General features: G+C 50.8%; 1 protein-coding gene across 1 annotated transcript in view; it reads right to left on the bottom strand.

Moving 5' to 3' along the window:
* The window catches only part of DLGAP3 (DLG associated protein 3), a 100976-nt gene that overhangs the window by 35692 nt on the left and 43579 nt on the right, over nt 1-21705 (bottom strand). The window contains exon 2 of the mRNA XM_074376892.1: nt 523-605. The gene's annotated coding sequence lies outside the window, so the exon portion shown is untranslated. The remainder of the gene's footprint in view (nt 1-522; nt 606-21705) is intronic.

Here is a 21705-nt window from a genome sequence, read left to right as displayed (position 1 = left end):
CTACAGGACAGAGAGGTCAGCTCTCAACAAGAACTGCCTCCAATCAGGGCTCCAGAGCTGCCAGGACAGGAGCTACAGCAGGAGGGGGTGCCAGCAGGAGGGACAGGGACTGAGGAGCTGGCAGACGGCGCCCTCTCTCATCCTAGACCAGGCTCCTGGGCCATCTGCTGACTATGAAGGGATGACAGCCTCAAAGACTCCAGACAGCCGCACCACCAAGGCTCATCCTCGCTTCCTCCCCTCCACCACCTCCCCACATCCACCATACTTCAGGCTTCTTCCAGATTCTACTCACAGCTCATCTCTGAGTGCTTGCTATGTACAGGTACTGTGCTTACCTAGTATTCTCTAATCCCACTGAAATCCTGTTTGCAGACATTATCGACATTTACCCATGAGAAAACTGAGCTCGAAATGGTGAGGTCACAAAGCCAGTAAGTGGGTGAGTCACACTGAATCAAGTTTCAAACCCAAGTTATTCTGATTTGAGAACCCCATCTCCCAGACTCTCCTACCACTCACCATCCGGGGTGTCCCATCCTTGGTTTCAGGATCCACACCACCAGGCAGAATCCTAACTTCAGAAGGCTCAGGACCACTGGCTCCTGACGGGAAAGAAAAGGGTTTGGTAAGCAAAGAGGAAAGGAGATTCTCCTGGAGTCCTCAGAGGACTAGTCTCTGGCCTTGACAGTTTCTCTGCCCAACCCCCCACACTATGACTGATTGGATCCCCCATGATGCAGAGCCTTTGGACCCCAAGGGAAATGAAGTTGGCTTCATTATGCAAATACATGAAAATGAGCTTGTAGGTTGGACTACCTCCAACTGCAGGTGTCTGTGTGATCTGTCCATGGTGCTGAGCCACTGCATTTTTTTTTTTTTTCATTGCCCTCAAATATGATTCCATTCCACAAGTATTAATTGAGCAGCTACCATAACAAGACTCTAAGTGAGAAGTGTATAGAGGTGATTTAAGTGTGGTTCCTGTCATGGAGAGGCTTATATTCTAACAGGGGAAAAACCTCTCACATGACAGGGTTATCTTAGGTCTCTGTATTTTCGCACAAGCTGCTGCTTTCTCCTAGAATCTCCTTTCATCCACCCCCAACCCATTCCCCTGCCTAACACTTTCTCCTATTAAGCCCCAGTTTTCCTTAAAGACTTTCTGTACTTTTATTTTGCTTATGTCTCTCTATTGGGCTTTTATAACACCTTGGGTTCCCCCATGAAAGCAGTTATCACACTGCACTGAAGTTGTTTCAGTTTCTGTCTCCCCAACTAAAATCTGATCTTCTGCAGAGTAGGAACCAAATCCTATATCCCTGGATACACAGCACCTAACTCAGGGCTTTGCCCAGAGCTGTTCTTCAATGAATGTTCACTAAGTAGATGAACAAATGACTGTGCTGGAAAGAGGTACCAAAATATTAGGCCAGTTCAGATAAGGGCAAGGCCAGATCCAATAGAGGGAAATTGAGGAAGACTTCCCAGAGAAGAGTGGGTTTGAGATGAAGAACAAGATGGCTGTGTGTTCCACATACAAAGGTGGTAGGGGAGAGAGAATTTCCAGTGGAGGAAACAGCAGGCACAAAAGCAGAAGAGATGGGCAAATAAGGAATTCTGAGGGTTAGGCTGGGAGAGTTCCAGCAGACATTTAGGGTTTGGAAAACACTGGGAAGAGATGGGAGAGAGAGTCAGAAAGGAAGACGACTCTGAAGTTTGCAGCAGCCGTGACTGGAAGACTAATGATGCCATTATTAGACACGAGGATGTCAGGAGGAAGAGCTAGCTTTGCAGGCATGATTAATAGTAGTGTAAGAGACATAGTCAGACAACAAGAAGAACTTCCTGACCCTGAGGGATGCAAGACATGGAGACGACTATGAAGTCTCCTGGGATTCTTCCATAGAGGAGAGGGTAGGACGTGCCCAGACCCTGGCCCACCCTACGGTCTGGGCTGGAGAAGCTGCTGGTTATCCTCCCTGGAGGGAAACTGGGTTGAGCTCACAGATATCAACTGTCTGGCTCTAGATCACAATTCTCCTCTTTTGCCCCTCTCTGAGGAAGCAGAGGTGATTTCAGACCAAAATGGCCTCTCAAGGAGTTGTTGGAAAACCACCTAGAAGCATGTCCCTGCCTTGGAAAGAAGCTTGATAGCTTGGTCTTTCATCCATGGCATGGTCCTCCTCCTGCCCCAGGCAGGACCCATGTCTGAGACACCCAGCACAGACGACCACTTTGACAGAAGCCCAGACCATCCCATTTGCTTCGTCTGGGGCCACATCAAGCTGATGTGCTTCCCAATGGTGGACATTCCCAGGTTCCCCCATCCCCCCACCCAACACAGGCACTGCTGCCAGCCACTGAGCCTTCATCAAGATCTTATCAAACTTCAGTCTCTTTAGCATCAATCCATGTTCTCCCAGCTCTAGTCTCAGAGGAGAGGGGCCCCTGTATTTGTTCATCTCCAGACAAATCACCTCAACTCCCTTACCCAAGTCTTAAAGGGCAGCATTGTCTAGTGGAAAAAGCACAAGCCCTGAGACCAGAAGGTGTGTAACACTAGATAATGACCTACCCTCTCTAAGTCTAACAATACCTCCTAACCCATCTCCCAGGATTTCAATACCAAGTGATACAGTGTATATGAAACCACTCAATAAACACACCAAAAGATGACACAATGTAATCCCTCATGTAAAGCTTTCATTTTGGATTTCCAAAATCCCCCATGTCCAAATACTAAACAATATAATCAAATCCAAATGACTGAGGGAAGAAGATATCCAATTTATGGATTTCCTAAAGAGAAGAGTTAATTGACATAAATTTAATTATATAGGCATCCTCCTATATATCAGGCTTTGGATCACATTCTTTCTGCTGCCACCCCATTAATAAACATAATCAATAGGAAGGGAAAACAAGTGAGGAGGGGACCAATAATTTGATCCATCACCAAGTCCTATGGATTTTGCTACCTAAAAATAGACCTGCCTACTTATTTCCCTATCCACCAAATCACTGTCGGCTGACTAGCTAAAACTCACTCCCAATATACTTTCGCCTTTCCCAGCCTCCCTTGTACCGAGAGGCCACATGATTCACTTTTAGCTAATGATACATATATAAAAAATCTGATGAGGGTTTCTGGAAAAGATTCTGCCTTATAATAAAAGGGGCAGACCTTGCTAGTACCACCCTTCCTCCCTTTCTTTTCAGCTTGAATACAGTCATGATGCCTGGAGCTAGGGCAGCTGTCTTGCCACCATGAGAGAAAGGCCTGGAGTATCATAGAAATGCTAGCCCTGGAGTCACTGAGCCATGGAAACAACATAAGCAGTTGCCTTCCTCTGGGCCTAAATGCAGTAAGCAGTAAACTCCTCTTTATTTAAACCACCATTGGCCAGATCTTCTGTATTTGCAGCAGAAAGCACTGCTAACTAATCCAACTACCTCGGAACATCATCTCCTGTCTGGACATCTGCAAAGGCCTCCTAAATGGTCTCCGTGCTTCTGTTCTTACCCTGCTCCAGTCCAAATGGTCATTTGGAAACACAAATCTGATCATGTCACTTCTCTGCTTAAAACTCTCCATTGGCTTATTGATGTTCTTAGGATAAAGCACCTTACCCTGTCCAACAAGGCCTGCAGGCTCTGGCCCTTCCCAGGTTTCCAAAATCCTCTCACAACACGCTCCCGTCTTGCTTCCTCTGCTCCAGCCAGGCCGATCTTTTTGCAGTCCCATGATCCCTCCCATCATGGGGCCTATTCCCCCTGTCCAGAAAGCTTTTCCCACCCACCTCTGCCTTGCTAACTCCTACACATCCTTCAGATCTCAGCCCAGTTGTTGCTTCCTCAGGGAAGCTTTCTCTGGCCTCCCTGACTAGGTCAGATCTCCCTGCTGTTTGCTCTCAAGGCACGATGTACCTCTGTTGCTCTTCTACCATTACCATTTTCAATTTGTGTGATTCAGAAATTGTCTGTCTCTCCCATTAGAAGGTAAGCTTCGTGTAAGGGCAGGAATTTCATTGCCTTATTCACTGCATTTTGCCTCCACTGCTGGAACAATGCTTGGCAGATGGCAGGTGTTTGTTGAGTGAAAGTGAGCCTGCAAAGAACGAGACTCTTTCTCTTACTACATGTTAATTCCCACAACCATTCCAAGGGATAGATATTATCCCCACCTCCCAATTTACAGAAGAAGAAACTGAGGCTTGGAGAGGCTGACTGACAGGCCCAAGGTCACAGAGTTGGTGGCACACCGGGAATTCAAGGCCAGTGTAGCCTCACTCCAATGCTTCACTTAGCTTTTCTGCTACCTGTGCTGCTGCCCAGGGAAGCCAAACTAATTAAACGCCATTCTGAAGGAACACAGTAATGAAAGTGAATTTGTTTGCGGGAAAAAAAAAAGGAAAAAACAAATAAAAGCCTCACACATACCACACACTCTAGAGGTAACCAGAGTGTGGTACAGCCTTTGCCCCTGGGTGGTGAGGGCTGAATTTGTTCCAAGCCCAAGGTCAGATAAACACAGAAGCTCCCTGAAACCCTCTGACAACTCTGGGTGCCGGTGTTACCTTCCCCCGTCTTATTGCACCAAGTCATCTATCTACTATCCCAGGACACAGAGAGCAGCCCAGACGGTGAACCTCCAGGCCCAGGGAAGCAGCCACTTTGGCGACTGCCTATGGCTGGCTGGGAAGTGAGGAGTGAAGGAGGCTTGGGAGGGTGCTGTGTGTGACAAATTCTCTGATGCAGCTCGCATCTGTCTGGGATTGGAAGAAGTGGCACACATGCCGTCACCAAGAAATTACCCAATTTAGCACCAACTACACAATCCAGCAATTAGTTTCTTAAACCGGAACTTGCTGGGGGCTGCCAGGCTGGCAGGGTTGTTGTTACAAATCTCACTGGGAAACCAGCTGTGTAATTCGCCAGGAGGTTGTCACTGCCCCAAGCAATTACCTTCCAGAAAAAGAATGGAAAATGGAGGAAGGAAAGGGCTGCAGAAGAAGGAGTCAGAGTGTTTTCTTTTCCACTCCCCCAGGGCCCCACCTGGCCGAATCAGCTGATTTTCCTTTCTTGAGACCTAGGTGACTCCCAGACTCCCTGGATCAAAGCAGTTATTGGTATTGCCTCTGTTGTCAGACTCTCTGGGTTCAAACCCCTTTCCATTCACTGACTTCCTGTGTGTACTTGGGCAGGTGATTCACCTATTTTCTCTTCTGCACAATGGAGATAATGTTAGAGCCATCTGAACAGGATGACTGATACGACAGTTAACCAGGTAAAGCATACAATGCTGCACCTGGCACATGGTGACACCTCAGGAAAGGCAGCTATCGGTATTTGCACTCTCATTTTTATGACTTCCTCCACTGGTTTACAGTGTGACCTTGAGTAGGTCACTTAATCTCTCTAGGACAACTATATGAGAACAAAAGTATTCTACTGGGGGAAAAGCAGTTCTTACTCAAGATTGTCCACACCTGGCCACCCAAGTGTCCAGGTGCATTTGACAAAGGCCAGTGTCTCAGAGTTTGACACAAAGTGATGCTTTGGGCTAAGATAAAGATTCCAAAAATCATATATTAACTGATTCATGCCTTCCCTGAGAGGTGTCTGGAAGAGCTACAAGCTGGACATGATGGTCCAGATGGCAGCCAAGGGGTACAGTTGCTCCCTTGCTGGGGATCAGCCTTCTTTAGTCCCCTCGCATTGGAGCCTGTGAGGTCATCCCCATACCAGTTCCAAAGAGCAGAACTTACACCAAGCGAGGCCTGGAGCTCATTTGCTGCTCTAGGCCTGGGCTCCTCCACACCTGTGCGTGAGCCATGTGTGCCCTTGGGACCCCAAAGTTTCAGACTTTGACTTTCCATCCCATTTCTCTGTGTCAACCTAACTCAAGTGGCCACGATTCTGCCTCAGTTTCCCAGTCCAGTCTGCCACCACCCCCTATCCTGACAGCAGCTTGAGAGCTGGGGCCCTATATCCACTGTGAAGGAGCCAGCTACTAGGGAGCCTTAACACAGAGCCTCTGACCCGTAGCCCAAGCTCCCACGCCCATCAGAAGGCATCCCTCCCCCAGTCCCACCTTCTCCTGCATCCAGCTCTGCCTGAGCTCCCTTGACCATCTCAGCACTGTTTGCTCAGCTGCCCTCGGCAGGATTTCCGTAGCTAGGCAGGGGCCCTCACTCCCGACCTGTCTTAACCTCAATACCCAGCTCTGTTGCTGAGACTCAGCATGCCTTGTGCCCAACGCCTGCTCTTAGGACCCAAGAAAAACCCTCTCTTCCTCTCACTGACCCAGAGAGTGGAAAGAAGGAAGGAGGAACAAAACAGGAGGAGGGAGGTTTGGGATCTTTTTCATTCACCTTTATTACCTTATTTAATCAACTCTTCCTGAGAGTATAGGGTAGGAATTTTACAGAAAATGGGCTTACTGTTCCAAAACACTTGAGACATTTAGGAAGATCCAAGTCTAAATCCATCTCCTGACCCACTGGACAGTGCTCAGCCTGTGAATAACCCACACTCCCTATAATCTCTTTGAAAATCCCACCTCAGGGGGCTTTGTACTTGATGTCCTCTCTGCTGGAACACTCTGCCCCAGATACTCCCATGGCTTCCTCCGTCTCATCTTTCAGGCCTCAGCTCATCAGCTCAGAGAGGCCTTCCCTGACCACTCCTAACAAAAGTCGAGCCACATCCCCCCAGGATCGCTCTACATCACCCTGTTTCATTGCCTTCAAAGCACTATTGTTCTTTGAAATTATTTCCTTTATCTATTATATGTTTACAGTATCTCTCCCCATAGCAGAATATAAGCCCCAGGAGGGCAGGGACTACGTCTGTCTTATATGCTGCAGTGTTCTGAGCATCTACAACAATGCCCAGCACTAATAGGTGCTCAAAAAGTACCTACTGCATGAATGAATGACTTCCCTTTCCACTCCATTCCTGTGCCCAACAGCCCACAAAAAAGGACCTCCACTCCTTTCCCTCTAAGGACTTTGGAGAGCCCCTGGAAGATCTGGCATTAGAAATCCAGCCACCAAACCCAGACCTGCTCATCATGTTTATCTAGCCCTGTCAACTGGCAAATAAAGATGGTTCTCTTCCAGCCACATCTGGGTCTCTCCAGACTTGCCCCTTTGCACAGTTCAAGGAAGGCAGAAAGGGGAAAGAGGAATGAAGGGGGAAATGTTATCCTCCCCACACTGTGGAGAAGAAGGAAATCTCCCAGCCCCAAGTAGGTCTCTTCATTCAGACTCTCTGGGCCCCAGCTCCTCTCCTAGCTGGGTCCATGTGGCCAAGAGGGACCAGAAGCAAAGTTCAGGCTTCTCCAGGGCTGCCAAAGGCCCTATGAGACACAGTTCAGCTTGATCAGGCCTTATCTCCTCATACCCTCTAGTTGCAGCCACAGCCAACTGCTTTTGGTCCATTCTTCCCTTTCTGTCCACTGATCAACCCTCAGTCTGTTCTGCCTCATCATATCCATGCTCCCCTTCCTGAAGGTCTCCAGGAACCTTCTTTGGGGAAGTCATCCCAGCCCATCCCTGAGACGCAGGACTCCCAAGACTAGACTCCTACAGGTCCCTGGTCTGGGACAGCGAGCAAGAGAGACTGGATTCTGGGCCTTGAGTTATACTGTTTGGGTTCATGCCCCAGGTCCACCAGTCACTAGACATGCAGTCTTAAGAAATTCCTTCATCTCTCTCTAATTCAGTTTTCAAATGGGGGCAAGGATGGTTCCTTTCTCACCACAATGTCACAAGGATTAAGATAATGTAGGTAAAGTGTCCAGCACAGGGCTGAAGGTTAGCTCCTGGCAACCAGGGAGAAACCACTAAAATGTGGGAGATTCCCAGATCTCAAAGGCCTTGCCTTTGGGAGCATTTCTCAGTCTCAGACAGAGGCTGCAACCATCCCTGACTCAGGCACACATCAGGGATCCAAAACTCCGCAGACTCTCTCGCTTCATGTTTCACCCCGGGTTCCCTGCCTGCCTGAGCTCCTTTTGAAGACCTCCTACCCCCTGAGCATGCCAGAGACAGCAAAGCAGCCCCAGTGCCACAGACAGCGGCATCTGAGAGAACGAGGGGCCCTGGATTTGCAGACCCCACCAACCCCTGCAGCTAGTGCTAGTAGCCTCTCTTCCAACCCCACGGATCTGGAAGGGAAAGCCAGTGACCTTATTTCTGGGTATTGGAAAGACAATCATCTGCTTGCAACCATTTTATCTCAGCCTACCTGCATGATCATGAAAAATCTGTCTTACCTGTCTGGGTCTCAATTTTGCCGTCTGTAAGATAGGGAGAAAAATACCTACCTCCTAAGGTTGTGGCAATGAGAAAATAAGCTGATCTGTCCAAGGCAACTGGCACATCCGTCTCCACATGTTGGTTTCTCTTGACTTTAGCATCCTAGCACCTTCTCATATTTGCACGTGTTTGATGAGACTTGGGCTGATGCTGCCCCTGGCCTCCAGAATGCTGCCCGACCTGAGCCTGCCAGGGCCATCAGAAAACAACAGGTAGACTCTCAAGCCCGTGGCAAGAGTCCACCAGGCAGCAGGCATGACGTATCCTACTCTCTGGCCCAGGTGTCTGGTTCCTCCATGAAGTCCTGGGTTAGCACACTGGGGCCGCCTGCACCATGGCCTATCTTCTCTGGGCCTCTCCCACAGGGCAGTCAAGCACAGAGCTGGACCCCATGGGGCCCCATGAGGTCTGGTTGGTTGGCTACCTCCTAGGCTCATGTGGTAGCATCTCCCATCCCTCAGCTCTGTCTGATCTTCCCCCAGCTTCCAGGGTATCTTAGCCCCTGCTCTCCTCTCTGTATTTCTGGACTTAGCAGGAGCCAGGACCACAGTGGGTGAGAATATGGGGAAAGGAGGCAGCACGGACTACAAGATCCTTCCATATGGAAAGTCTGTCCTCCCAACTTGGCCTCTGATGCAATTTGGGTATACTCTCTTCCAAGAAACCTCCCCTAAGAGTGTTCCTCCCATCAGTCCCAGGGCACAGTAGTTGCTAACTCCTCTAAGGTCCCATACTTCAACACAGCAGGGTAAATGTTTGTTTGCAGGCTGTGAGCTCCTTAAAAACCAGGATCCATCTGATCTATCTCTATATAAACAAGACCTGGCATGCAGTAGATGCTCAGTAAGTTCAGGGTCAATAATTGAGCCATCAAGAAGTAGTACCCCTCTGTTGGGACAAAGAAACAGGGGGAGAAATGGGAGAAGGCATGAAGGAAATGACTCTCTGCAGCTGGACCAGAACTCCCCAGCAGGCAGAGCTGGTCCAGCGTGATGCGGGTTTCCAGAAGAGCTGGGAGTGTCCTGTCCAGGGAAGTATACAAGCTGAGGCTGGAGGGCCACTCTGGAGGATGGTATAGGATGGATTCAAGCACAGGACACATTTCAGGTCATACAACCTCTGGTACCTTTCAACTCAGAAGTATAAGGGTCAGTTCTTGCAATGCCTACAGTTGATCAGGCATTGCATTAAGTGCTTTAGGTATAGTTCTTTGTGTAGTCCTCACAACCATCCTTTGCAGTAGGTACCATTATTACTCCCATTTTACAGATGAGGAAATTGAGGCTTAGAAATGTAAAGAAAATTGCCCAAGGTCACACAGGTGGTGAGTGATTTGAATCTGGGTCTAGTCCTGGCCTGACACTCTCAACCACTAGGAAACCAAGCCCTGGCAGGTCTAAAGCAACATATCTCTCTGACCAAACTGGTCTAATGAGATCACCAGATGGACCCCCAGTGTGCCCTGACTCATCACTCAGCCTCAGGAAACCTCCACCCCTGCCATCCCTTCTGTGCATATGGGTGTACCTGGTCCCAAGTCTGCTTATTCACAATTTAACACACGTGTTCTCCAGAGGCAGATTACCCAGCCACGCAGAGTCATCCAACACGACTCACATGGCATTTGTCCTCACACATCTAGTCATCATCACATAATGTGCACAGATATATACAAACCTGTTCCCACAAGGGTTCATACATGTGCATTTTCATCCAACAGACACTGATGCTTGTGCACACAGAAACTCCACAGATACAGAACCTCACATACATGTTCACATGTTTATCCCCACACAACAGGTCTACATGTTCATTTCACAACACTTAGGCACCCACATCTGCTCAATGTCAAACACCAAATCCTACCCCAAGAAGAACTTTATCCATTGTTCCCAGATCCAATACTAGGCCCAGGTGAGCAATGATGCTGCCTCCTTCTGGGGTTAGCCAGGCAGCCCTAAGATGGGGAGATGGCTCAGCCTGCCTGTGATGGATGGAATTAATCTACTGAGCTGGAGAAACTAAATAATTAAATCCCTAATCACCCCCCAAGCCAGCCCAAGCCAATATAGCTGAGGGAGGGAGGGGGCTCTGAGGCCCAGACCAATATTCTAGAGAGGAGGAGGGGCTTGGGAAGAGAGGCACAGACAGAACACTCTAGGAGTGTTCTCTGGAAGGAAGGCAGACAGACAGACAGACAGACAGACAGACAGACATGGCTTGCCAGCGCTACAGGCTCTCCCTCTCCACTTGGAAATGGGAAGACAGCCCACCACCACCCACTAATACAGAATGAGAGGAGGGGCACAGTCCTCCTCCCACCCACCCCGGAGTCCTTCCTGCCCCTCCATGGAGTGCACTCTAAGAATGCATGGGGATGACGGACAGGACACAAAGTGCCCAGGGCCATGGCCATCAAAGGGGTGTGTCTGCCCAAAGCGGAGCTGACGTAGAATCAGTCAGGCTCCGGCCACCCGTGGAACAGGCCCCTCCCTAGCCTGGCACATACAGATGGCAGGGAAGGACCCTCCACACAGGTGCATCTGCTTCCCTCAGGAAGTGGGTCCAGCATGTGACTAACAGGCTGAGGATGGAGCAGAGGCCTGGGCAGGGGGGCTCAGGGAACGAGCCTGGGAACAAGCCCCAGTCTGATTGGCTGATAAGTGGGTCATTTTCCTTTTGAAAAATAGTGAGAAAATGGAGAAGTAGGTCGGGCTCTCATCCTCTCAGCCCCAAGCACCATCCCCGACTTATGGGGTGGAGAGAGAAGAGGTCTGCACATGCGAAAGCCCCATCTCCCCCAGGATCCCACTGGGCTCCCCTACCCCCTCCAGCACAGGAGGCCAAGGACATCATCTCAGGACGTCCAAGGACATGCACTCTCTGAGGCCAGCCCGGGAGCACAAGCCCCACTCTGCTCTGGGGGCCCTGGGCCAAGGTGGAGGGGTGGGGGCTCCCACACACAGGACCTTGAGGAGACCCCTCCCATCCTCTTGTTTGTCGTGGTGCTTCCTCTCCTCTCTTCTCCTCCCTTTCCTCATCGTCCACGTGGGCAGAGTCGTTGCCATGACACCGCGGGCAGGTGGGCGGCTCTGGCAGCTGCTTCGGCCCAACCCCCATGCTCAGAGCCCAGGTGGGAGGGGAGCGGCGGCAGCGCCCCCGCCTGTGGTCCAGATGAGAGGAGGGACTGGCAGAAGGCCCCCATCATACACCCCAGAACCTGGAAAGGGCTTCAACTCTTGGAAATGAGGCAACCCAGGGACAGGCTTGGAGGTCTTGAGGAAGAACTCTCAAAGAAGATTTCAGGCCTTAATGCCTGCCCCCTCAACAAAGGTCAGGGTGCAGCGTGGGCAGGGCTGACCCCCAACTCCAACTTCTTCCTCCTTTTCTTACCAGCCACCTCCCAGCGTTCTCTAGGTACTAAGTTTCAGTCCCTTCACCCTAGAAGCTGAACGGTCCTGCCTGAGGTCTAACCTCAGTTCCTCATTCTGCAACACAAGCTCAATCCTCCAAGCTCTCTCCTGAGAGAGGAAATCCAGACAAAGCTGATTCTCAGAGAGATTCCTCGCCTATCGCCAAACCCTCAGCCTGTCCTCTAGAAAGTGGATTCCCTTTCCTTGGGTGGGTGTCCCCACATCCCAGAACTCACACACCAGCCAGAGGAGCCATTCACTCCGAAGCTCATACTTGGTCAAGGCACCCACCTCACTAAGGAAAAGCACTGGAGTGGAACAGGGAGAGGAGGAGACAGGGAGAAAAGCGAGGGCTAGACAGTGGATGCTGTCTGAGGATGTTGTCCTGCCTCCCACCACATCTGGCCTCAGGAAGTCTGGGCCAGGCCTGAGCTCGCCAGCTCTGAGCACTCCTCTCAGGGTCCACAGGCCCTGAGACACACGCATCTCTAAGTCTCTGTGACTCTGACTTCCTCAGACCATATGCACTGTTCAGGACCATGTGCCCTACCCCTGTTCCCTTAGGCAGGAGCCCTGTATCACTGACCAAACAGAACCAGAAGGAGGCTGCACGTCAGCCCTTTGCAGCCTGGGTGACAGGGGTGGACGTGTGGGGTGGTGGTGACAAGATCCCAAAGGAAGGGAGACATCAGCCAGGGTGAGCTGGAGGGTGTCCAACTTGTCACAGAGTGCTCATGACATGCATACCACCTATACATATAAAGACGCTTTTACGTTCTTCCTTAGCCTTCCTCGACTAAGACAGTAGATCTGGCTGGCTAAAATATACGTGCCTGCAGGCATGCCCATGTGTGGTGCCTGCATGTGTTTGCACATTATATCTCCTTTTCTCCACCTCCACTCCCAATGTTCTCTGTCAGGCCACCCTCATCCTAAGTTCTCATCAAAGCTCTTCCAACAGGTTCCTACCCGGCCTCCCTGCCTGGTATCTTGGTCCAGCCCATTCCATTCTCCTGCGAATGTGGCCTACCCAAATCTGTTTATTCAACAACTATGTACTAAGTCCCTCAGAGCCAGGCACTCCTCTGGACATAGCAGTCACAGGAGTGAACAAAGCATTCTCATGCTCCATTCTCAGGAAGCTTATATACTAGTGGAAAGGGAGATGATGAACAAATATATGAAATAATGGAGTTGATAAGTGCTGATTTTTTTTTTAAGGGAAGGGAGAGGACAGCAATGACAAGGGGCTATTTAAGAGAGACTGTGGGGGAGGCCTCTCCAAAAAAGTGACTTTTGAGCAAAGACTTGAATCAAGTGAGGGAGCAAGTCATGTGGGTATCTGGTGGGAGGGCATCTCAGGCTGAGGGAAAAGCTAGTACCACGGTCTCGAGGCGAGGCTGTGCTCGGCATCCTTGTGGAACTGAAAGGAAGCATTTGGAGGGGCGGCACTAGAGCTTGGGGAGGTCACCAAAGACTGTTTTCCACACAGCATGTAGGTCACTCAGGCCCCACCAAGCACTTCGGATTTCACTCCAAATGAGAGGAAAGCCGTTGGAATGGCACAGTCTCATCCTACTCTGACTCTTTTTCACGGAAGCAGTATCTCTAGGGGAGGGACTGCCAAGGGTGGAGGTAGGGAAACCAGTTGAGACATTTCCTGTCACTGAAACACCTTTTTATACTGCTGCCCACCTGGTGAACACCTGTTCAAGCCTTGGCTCAAAGGCCTCCTTTTCTGCAGATCCTTTACCAAACCCCTCCCTCCTCCACTCCAGAACTGACCAGCCCCTCCACAGGTCCCCGCTGCCCCCTATGAACTTATGGCCTCCTACTTTCCTTCACACTCCCCTTACTTGGATCCAGGTCTCTCACCTTCTCTAGATCATAAGTTACCTGAGGTCAAGGCCTATCTCCAGCACAGTACATGGCACATCACAGGCATAAGATAAGTGTTGGCTGAATGAATGGATAAATTGGGTAGGGCACATATGATGGAAAAGGGACTATTTGTAGGCTGTTGTTAACCCGGGTGAGGTGCACATATATGCAGTCATGGGTTGCAATCAGGCCCGTATTATGCCCATGCGTTTCTGCATACTCTTTCTATATGTATACGTGTGTCAGCATGTATCAACAAATCCTTGTATTGGCATGTACATTCCTGTAGGCTTGTTCATGTGTGTACATGTTAGTAAGTGCATCTATGTTGATGTGCATATTAAGGCATAGACAAGTTATGCACATATGTACACGTACACACATATTGCCACATGCCCCTATGTGTGGGGCTGATGTGTGCACTTGGGCCTCCCTAAAATTTCTGCCCCTTTCATGCACTAAGCCAAGCTTGTTCTGCTTGATTCTTGAAACCTCTGTAGTAATGCTAATGCTCAAGCTCCCGAACTCTTTCCCCACATACACCCCTAAGCACCACAGCATCTGATCAGCCTTGAGCTCAGTCCCTTTACTCAGCGGTCCCCAAGGCCTGTAAAGGTTTCCTCTCTGCAAATGTCCTTTATATGAGTGGGGATGGGAAACAGTTGGGTCCCCATGACATGATGATTTGAGAGACCTCAAGGATCCTGGTTTCTGAGGAAGAGCCACAGGCATCAGAGTGGATCAAGTTCAAGTTTGTGGGAAAACAACGTCTGGACAGCCCCAGTGTTTAGTCAGGATTTCTCTCTCATCCTTTCTGTCACATTTACTCACATGAGGGACTCAACTTACATACATATATTCACATGCTGTTAATTCAGGTGTGCACACACGTGTCCCCACATATATGCTCACGTGCATGCTTACACTCACATATATGCATTGTTGGGTGAGCACCTCCCCACCCCACAGGTTTAATTGAGTAATTGCCTTTATAGTCACATATATACATGGATGCCTACATAGAGTCATACGTACATATATACATGTATACATGCTTACACACACACAAACTCATAATGTGTACACATTCATACAGGATACTCACACATATGTATAGACATATACACAGCCACACACACACACACACTCACAGGCAGAAATATACTTGGACTAGAAGAGCAGAGATATCTAGCCCCTCCTCTGCCTTCTCTCCAAGGGATGTCACAGGTTTGCCTGTGCTCTCTCCTCTTGCCAGTCTCCCACTTCTTTCTGGGAAGTTGTTCCTATTATCAACAAGATATGCCACACTCCTGGACACACCCCACTCCTACCCACTCGCAGAAAAAAAAAAAAGTCATTCCAAAAAAAGGGCTCTGTTATCCCCTTGTCCCATGCCTGGAATAACCAATATTTCCCCAGGAAACAATGAAGTTGGTGCACGTCAGGGTAGGTGCACCTTTTTCCACCAAAAGGCAACTCCACCCCCTATAGATATACAACTTTTTAATTCTAAAAGGGGAAATGAGAAAATATCAAGGCCAGAGTGCTTCCTCCCAGTACCTCTGGGTATGGTCCACAGCTCCCAGACTCCAAAAAAGCTATTGGGACAGAAGAAGGAACAGTAAGAAAATCACCTCTGGACCCTAAAACCTCCTGGGATGCCTCTCTTCTTCCCTAGAGGGCAGCTTCATGATGTTCAGTGAGCTCCTCCCATCCCAGTCAAGGGCCCCATCAAAGAGAGGGTAGACCTGGAGGCTTAAAAATGTAAGGGGGTGGGGATGATCTGGGCTCACAATAATAAAAGAAGCAAGTATTTAGAAAACAAGAGCTTAGTAAGGAGCAGGGGGGCAAGCTAAAGACATCTCCCAGCAGGAAAGCAGCTGCTGGAACACTGGATCATGAACAGCAGGACTCTCTACGGGGCCAGGGAGAAGGGGGTGGACATCCAGCACTCCATGTGGGGGTGGAGGGGTGACTGCTTCAGGCAGTAGCAGCAGCTCCAAAGTAAAGTCTTATCAAAGCTGTTATGTAACCAAGGGAGCTGAGTGGAGCACAAACACCTCCCCTCCCCAAACAGGCACCCACACCCACACCTACCACCTCCCAGCACCCACGGCAAAGGAAAACTCAGCTCCTCCCAAGCAGCTAGAGAAGGGAGGAATCATCTTGATGAGTTACATCAAAAACATGATGGGTGAGGGGCTCCTTATTAACTAGAAGTCACATCTGGAAAGGGATGAACTGGTTCAGTTTGGGGTCCCTAAATACCCCCTTTTTCTTGAACTCCCTGACACACCCAATTTTTGCCCAGCACCCGGAAACTTTCTCCTTCCTCTCCCCTCAAGAAGGATCCCATTTGAATATTTGATTGTTCTCTTGGGAATGGGAGGTGAAGCTGCCATCATCCCCTCCTGCCTGTTGTTCCCCCACAGTCTCATCTGCATGTCCTGACATTTGGCTCTCATCCCCCTGGGATGACAAGGGAAGGGACCTGGAGAAATAAATTGTTGCTCTATTCCCTTCAGATTTACAAAGATTGAACAGAAAAAATTGAGATGATCCTGACCCTAAGTTAGTGGGGAAAAGATTTACAAAGATGCGGAGGATTGAAAGCCAGACCCCTATCCCCTAATTTGAATAGTTTTTTTCTCCCCCAGATCTTCTTCTTTTCCCATTACCCTTTCTCTAGTAGCCTCCTCCTACTCTGCTCCATGGCATTGAACAACCCCACCCACTCCTTGAGTCCTTTGCTTGGAAATCTTCCTCCCCAACAAAAGTCTCTCCCAAATGCTGTTCTGAGCTGTGGTTGGGGTGGGCAAAGCATGAGACAGGCTTGCAGAATAATTCAGAGTTCTCATCATCTCTTGTCCTGAATTCAAAAGTATGGTGGGCAGGGGGATGCTACATGGTCAATCAAATTTTCCTGAACTCCTGAGCTCTACCCACCCCAGGCCTAACCATCAAAACCTAAACTCTCTTCATCACAATCTGCCTTGAGCCTGAACTTCTGAAACCCAGTAGGACAAAGGCTGGTGCCAGTACTCCTAAGCCTATTGCACTAAAAACTATCCAGGAGAGGAGAGCTCACAGCCACAACATCATCCTCCATCTCTACCCCAACACTAACAGTAGGATGATGTTGGAAAGGGGGGGGGGGGGGACTGAAACAGGAAAAGAGGAGTCCCCTTCCCAAATACCATTAGTAACTGTGAGGCCTAAAGCCAGAGGGAGGACCCCAAAATCTACCTTTCTATCCAGGGACTCTGTCCTTGGAAAGTGGGTCATCTGGGAGAATTTTTCTAGTGAGACCTCAGCACTGCCCAGCAACCTTTCCATCATCGAGCCCCAATGCAGCCCCATTCAAGACCCAGGACAGTTCCAAAGAGCAAATCTCACTGAGTCCCTTTCAGCACTTGGGACAGCTCCCAGCCACAAGGCAGCCCGATGCCAGAAACGAAAGGCTTACCCCCACCGCACACTCTCTTTAGTACAGAAGCCCCTTTCCCCTGCCCCTCCCACACTCGCTCCCATCCACCGGAGGCACCTGGTACTCCTCCCTTCCCTCTCTGTCCAAAGAAAAAAGAAACCCAGACACGAGGCTTCCCTGAGGGAACCTAGAGAGAGGACCCCACCCACCTCCTTTCAGCCCTGAGCCTCTCAACGCCACTCACAGCTGGTTCTAAAACCACTTTCTTTCTCAACCGCCACCCCAAAAATAAAAGAAATACTCACGTGGGGGCTCCCAGCCCTGTAGGCAGATGTGGTGGGGGGAGGCAGAGAGAGGTGGCTCCCCACACCCTGTTCTGAGCCCCCTTTCTGAAGAAGCCAGCTCCCATCTGGACTGGGGGGAGGAGAGACATGTGGAAGCATTGAGTGAGAGGAGGGGAGAAGAGAGAGGGGAGGAGGCAGGAGCAGGGTACTGCGGGGTGGGGGTGTCGGGATGGGGGCGAGGGAATCCTTTTTAATTTCATTCTCTCCCCATGTCTACATCAGCCCTGCAGGCTCAGCTCTTTAATATTTACACACAGGAAGAGGAGAAGATGAGAAAGAGCAGAGAGTGAGGGGGGCAGGGGATACCTGAGCTCAAAGGGCATAGAGGCAGGGGCCTTAGAGAGCTGGGAGCTTGGGGCCCCCACACCATCCCTGGCCCATCCCCATTATGAGGTCTTAACTGGAAGGAAGAAGGAACCCTGGGACCATTCTGTCCTTTTGTTAACAAGACACTTTGAAGCTGCATCAGAAAAAGATCAGATCCCCACCCACATACCTGGACACCCCCACAAACCCAGATTTCTTGGGTGCCTTATGTGCAGATGGCAGAGGCAGTATTCACGCACAAGCATGTTCTGATGCTTGTTTGCATGTGAGCTGCTGTGTAAAAGCACGTGAACATGTCAGCTAGCATATACAGGTTTATACAAGAATGTTCTGAGTGTATTCACATGTAACAGCCCATGCAGTCATATGCAAACTTATATAATCATATGTGTAGACCAGCCCCCAAGCAACCTCCCCCCAGCTCTCTAGCTACAACCCCAAGGACAAGGCCACCTACCTCCCCAGACTCCCTTATTCACAGGCCCCTCCCTCACAGCCTCACTTTTTCTTTCTGTGACATGGGAAGAAAGGCCGGTTGGAAAGCATGCTGCATTTGAGCCCAGGGACTTGACAAGTTATTAGCAAGGATGAGCTGGCAGCTCGTTACCATAACGATGGTGCCACCACCTCACCCCAGCTCAAACCCAGACTCCCCAGACGGCAGGAAGCCCGCTGAGCCAGCAGCCTTCAGACTGGGGGGAAGGGTAAAGAGGGAATCAAGACATAATGCTTAAAGAGTGGAGGGTATGCCCCTGTTCTTTCAACCCCCATTGAGAGACAAAGCTTTGAATCCACCAAGTGGGAATGAAATCAGACTCTGGAAAGATTTCCTGACCACGGGGATGGTAAGACACTGGAAGGGGGTCTGTTGAGGCCCCTCTAGACAAAAGCTCCTGTTGTCATTTGCTCCCTTCATCACCTCAAATAAAGAACCTCTTCTACTGATTTTAGTAGATTAACAGAAAAAACCATACAAATAAGAGGCCCCTCTATGAATTTTGGTTTTCCCTTCTGTAAAATGGGAACACTTATATTTATCATTTACCCCAGACTCCTGGAAGATTTAATTAGAAAGGGTTCAAGGGTAACCACAGACCCTCCCCAAATCAGACAAGTCCCAGAAGTTTCTCTACCTAACAGGAATTTATAAAGTAAGAAACCATCAAGTCAGCTAGAGGCAAAATGTATCAGAAACTGGATGGGATGAAGAAAAATGGAGCTCAGCCAGCCCAAGGCCCAACATCAACTGGAGAGAACGATGTGAGGTGCCAGGCAGCAGCTGAAAGCAGGTGCTGCCACAAAAGAAAGTCTGGGAGTCTGGCCGGCAGCAGCTTCAGCCCCTCACCAGCAGGAATTAAGAGAAGCCCATGGCCTACCTCAGTGGTGGGCATGGCTAGGAATTCCCATTTCCAGGAATATCTGCAATTCATTCTCTTTGGAAAGAGGTCCCAGGTTGAAACATCTACAACCTTAAGGTTACTGAGTCTTTGTTTCTTCTCCCAAACTCCCCTCTGCTCAGTTTTGATGAGCAGAGGGTGGGGGTGGGAATGGGGGTTTCCAGGCATGGAAAGCAACACAGAAGGCTGGAAAGTTCCTGGGTTAAGACTAGCCAGGAATCCACAAGTTTGCCGTGTGACCTTGGGCAAGTCCCCTCCCCTCTCTGGGCTTCAGTCACCTCACTTTATAAGTAAGAGGTTGGACCAAGTCAATTCTAAGGTTCTTCCCCTGGCCATCATTCTATAGCTACATACGAGCTCACTCCTTGGACGTGAGCCCCCTGGCATAAAATGCAGTGGGCACTGCCTGCCAGATCAGTGGGGCAGTAGGGGTGGGGGATGCGGGGGTTGTATCTGAGGCTGTTCATCCTATGTTCATGTTCCTTTTAGAAACACCTGCCACCCTAGCCCTCCCCGCTCCCTTTTTAGACCCTGATTCACTGCCAACTCACGAAGCCTCTCCCTTCCCTCCCTCCTCTCTTCTCCCCCTCTCTCCCTTTTAGGCCTTGGCAGCTGAGTGCAGAAGTAGCCCCAGCACTTAGGGGATGTTGGGCTGAGGTGGAGGGCAGTGCCACCAGGGTCAGAGAGAGTACCCCAGGGAGTACGACTCTCTATCTCATCTTGGCCCAGCCGAGCTCTTTGGGTCACCAAAAGACCTGGGTTGGAGTCTTTCTGTACCGACGAGCAGTATATGATTGTGGGGAATGCAATTCACCTCTTAAGCCTCCACATTCTCATCTGTAAATTGGCATTATATTAGGTGGAACCACATGAAATTGCTGTTTTTGTAGGCAAGAAACAAAAACAGTTGAATATTGGCAATTTCATATGACTTAACCTGCCCTGCCTGTTTCCCATGGCTGTTGGGAAGATAAGGAGAAAGAGTTAAGAGGGGAGCATTCTTCAAAAGCCCTGGACTGATAAAAGGGCATTATTTTTTTGTTGTTTCTTTTTTAATTATTATTACTTCAAAGGGCTTTAGCACAGACTCACCTGGAGCCAGTGGGCTGAACCAATGACCCAGAACTTGGAAATTTAGGGCTTGGAAGTCAGGACACAGCCACCTGCTCTGATGACTAACAGGACAGAAGACTCCACCTGGCCTCCTCAGCTCCTGGCTCTAAAGGGCCTTTAGTGAAACATTACTGGGGTGACACAAGTTCCAGGCCCCAAGGAGGAGAAGCACACAGAGGCATACGTGCACTCCAGCTCACCTCAGGCCCCACCACCCCCAGGAGCCTCAGCATGCAGCAAAGACAGAACCAGTAGCATCACAGAGGGTACCCCTCGAGGTAGGTGAAGGTGAGGACCGAGGTGGAAAGTGCAATGCAGCTCTTGCCTGAGTCAGGGGATGAGAAGTCTCTGGGGAGGGGGCATTGATCTGACCTCTGCAAAGTCCCATCTCCCTGTCCCATTCCCATCATCACCACCAGGAATACCCTGGGGGAGGAGGGACGAAGCCCAGGTGTGGGTGATTCAGAGAGAACCCTGCTTGGATACATTCTCACACAGCCCCCACAACACACACACACACAGAGGCGACAGATACCTGGACCCACTCACAGAGGCTGTCACACCGGTACACACACATCCATTCACTGACACACTCAGAAACATCCACAAGCACACACGGTGACAACACACACTCATTCACACACATGTCCACAGATACACACATAGGAGCTCCCTCCCTATTCACACTGCATACACCCACTGACACGCACACACTCACTCACAATGACACGCACACCCTCACTGCATACACTCACTGGCACACACAATCACCCACCGACACACACGGTGACACACACGCTCATCACAGTCACACAGTGACACGCACACACACTCACACACCTGCAGAGGAAACTTCTCTCCGGATCTCCCCGACACCGCCACTTCCCCCCAAAATCCAGCAGGCTACTCCTTCCCAGCCCCGAGCCTCAGCCGGGCCAGGTCTGGGCCGGTACTGGTGGCCCCGTGGCTCTACCCAGAGAACCGGTCCTCGCTCCGCGTGGTCCCCCGCCCGTCCCTCGGGTCAGGCCCACGGGCGGCCAGGCCGGGGCGGGGGCGGCGGCGGAGGCCCAGCCCTCCCCCTTCCCGGGCCGGGAGCCGAGGCCGCCGGAGCCCGGGGCGTGGGCGGCGCCGGGGCCGCAACCAGGCCGAGGCTGGGGGGCGCTGCAGAGGGCGCGGCGCGCGCGGCCCCGTCCCCACCCCTCCCGGCGGCTTACCTGGCCCGGCTCGGGCTCCGGCCGGGTTACATGGTTCCGGCGGCCCGGGCCGGGGGCGCTGCGGCGCGGGGCAGGCGGGCAGGGACGGGGCCCGGCACTGCGGAGCCCCCGGCTGAGGGGCCGCGCCGGCTGCGGAGCCCCGAGCGAGCGCCGAGCGGCAGCGGGCGCGGGAGCGGGAGGCGGCCAAGCCACGGAGGCTGGATTTCCCGGGGACCAGGAAGGGGAGGCGGGGGGATCCCGCCCGCGCGCTCCGCCCCCGCCC

The sequence above is a fragment of the Camelus bactrianus genome, chromosome 13, assembly GCF_048773025.1.
Source record: "Camelus bactrianus isolate YW-2024 breed Bactrian camel chromosome 13, ASM4877302v1, whole genome shotgun sequence".
In the NCBI taxonomy this organism is placed as follows: Eukaryota; Metazoa; Chordata; class Mammalia; order Artiodactyla; family Camelidae; genus Camelus; species Camelus bactrianus.
This window is presented reverse-complemented; position numbering and strand designations above follow the sequence as displayed.